Source organism: Octopus bimaculoides, unplaced genomic scaffold, assembly GCF_001194135.2.
Source record: "Octopus bimaculoides isolate UCB-OBI-ISO-001 unplaced genomic scaffold, ASM119413v2 Scaffold_1888, whole genome shotgun sequence".
In the NCBI taxonomy this organism is placed as follows: Eukaryota; Metazoa; Mollusca; class Cephalopoda; order Octopoda; family Octopodidae; genus Octopus; species Octopus bimaculoides.
Genome location: NW_026390019.1, coordinates 40,645 through 43,696, shown reverse-complemented (window position 1 = coordinate 43,696; position 3,052 = coordinate 40,645).

Sequence of the window (3,052 nt, the reverse complement as noted above, 5' to 3'; positions counted from 1 at the left end):
ATATATATATATATATATATATATATATATATATATATATATATATATATATATATACACATACATATATAAAACTGCATGTATATGTACATGCATATATGTATAAAAGTAAGCAACATTTTGAAACATGGAATTCATCATGATATATTTCAACAATGCGGAAATTTTATTCACCAAATTAAGAACCATTACTATTAACATTTTTGCTAACGAGTTACAAATTGGTTTATTCTGGTAACATAAAAATCTGGAGTCCTGGAGCTGATGATCTCTTTGAACACACTTTCAGCATCGGTCCCATTTTTTAACTGAATAAAAGAGAGGATGGTCACACCTGGAACGTCTTGATCATAGGTCTGTCTGGAGCAGGACTGACCTGGGGCTAAACAACATCAGCAAGGAAGGATACATTAGATAATGTAGTCCTAGATACATTATGTCTGAATAAAAGACAAGATGGTCACAGTGGGAACATCTTTGATTGTAGGTCTGCCTGGATCAGGACTGACCCTGGGTTAAACAACAACAACAAAGGAAGGACACATTAGATATTGTAGTCCTAGATACACTATGTCAGGATAAAAGACAGGATGGTCACAGTTGGAACATTTTTGATTATAAACAACTAGAACAACAACAACAACAAGGAAGAACATTAGATAATGTATTCCTAGTTACACTTAGTCTTAACAAAAATGAAATATAATATTGACACAGCTGGAACTCTTTGATCGTAGGTCTGTCTGGATCAGGACTGACCTGGGGCTAAACAACTACAAGGAAGGACACATTAGATAATGTAGTCCAAGATACACTATGTCTGAATAAAAGACAGGATGGTCACAGCTGGAACATTTCTGATCATCGGTCTACTGGATCGAGACTGACCTTGGGCTAAACAACAACAAGAAAAGAATGTCACAATGTCTATGTGATGTAGTGGCCTGGATGCTCATATTTCATAACAGACTCTAAACACAATCAGATTAACTGGAACTTGAGATGTTTTGCAATATTTTGTCTGGGAGTTCCCTTCCTCTTCAAAGCAACCCCTCTCCACCTTGGCCCCTCGTCTTGCCCCTCCTTTCAGGTCCACTGTCACAACACCCCTATATATATAGATCTGCATACCCCAGAATATGGAGTCGACTATCCTGACCCACCTTCCATTACATCCAACTCTGTTTCTTGTCTTGTTATTAAGCCATCTCAGGTTATATGCATTCTGACAGATCAGCTGATAAATATCATGTAGTCTTATATATAATATACACCTGATATAGGTACCCCGATAGAATTGGAATGTGTGTGTGTGTGTGTGTGTGTGTCTGTCTGTCTGTTTGTCTGTCTGTGTGCATGTATGTATCTATGTATGTTTGTGTGTGTGTATATGTGTGTATAATTGTATCTATGTGAGTATGTGTGTATGTATGTCTATATATGTGTGTATGTCTGTATATTTGTATGTATGAATGCATATTTGTATGAGTGTATGTATGTATGTATATGCGTATATATGTTTGTATGTATGTGTGTGCTATGTATGTATGTATGTATGTATGTATGTACGTATGTATATATGTCTGCATGTGTGTGTATGTGTTTGTACATATATTATGTATGAATGTATTTATGTATAAGCGTATATATGTGTGTGTATATGTCTGTGTGTATATATGTGTGTGTGTGTGTAATCTGAATGCGTATGTAGAAATGCCTCTCCCTTGTACATGATGGCATGATCTCAAATTCTTTAACTTTTCCCATAATATTGGATATTCCATGATATCATATGATGCCGTCCCATCATGTGAAATATCGCTGAGAATTTGATAGTCTTTGAGAATCTGAAGGAAACGGTAAACATAATGGGTAGTGTAGGGACGTGACATGTTGCATCTTTATTAGTTTGAGAATGAATGTCTGTCTGTGCGTCTATCTATCTATCTATCTATCTATCAATATCTATCTATCTATCTATCTATCTATCTATATGTTTGTCTTTCAATATATTTCTTTGTCAGTCTACCTAACTAAACATACGTACACATAAAGTTCACATTCAAGTACAGTAAGTATTAGCTCACACACACACACATACACACACTCGCACACAGAGACACACACACACACACTCGCGCACACAAACAGACAGACACACACACATACATACATGCAAACAGACACACACACATACACGCGTATACAAATGCGCAAACAGACACACACATACACACACTTGCACTCACAGAAACACACACACACAAGGTTGTCAGATTCTTCCAACACGCACAAAGAAAAAAAAATGAAGAAAACAAAACCAAAACACAAATGCAAACCCGGAAAACAAGCAGAAAATAAAACTCAAAAGAAGCCATATTCGTCCAGCTCCATTTCAATCTGTCTCCTTATATCTCTCCCTTGAGTACTTTAATAGACTTAATGCTCTCTGTATTTAATATCGTTTAACTGTTTTACGTAATTTAACGCTATATATTTGGTTACATGGCGATAGGAAGTCCTCAATTATTGTATTTATTAATCCATCTCAGATAGCTAATCACTCGGTTTGAAGTCAATGAGGACGAGCTCTTAGCAGTGGACAGAACTGCTAGAAATAGCAGTTGAGTTTTCGTTGAATCTCATCTTTCTGTTTTGTGTATGTGAATATATACATGCGTGTGTGTGTGTAAACTAGTGAGGGAGACTTCTACATGGTAGTTAGACATGGTAGAAATAGTAGACAAATCTACCTCAAATCACGCCCTACTGTCTTATGTATGAGCCAATGAGGGAGACCTCTACATGGGAGCTAGACGTGGTAGAAATAACAGTGAAATCTCTCTCAGATCATACCCTACTGCTTTATATATGTGTATATGTAAGTATAAACCAATGAGGGAGACCTCTATGTGGTAGATAGACATGGTAGAAGTAGCAGCTGAATGTCCCTCAAATCACATCCCACTCTTATGTGTGTATATATGAATGTATGAGCCAATATATATATATATATATATATATATATATACATATGTATTCATATATATAT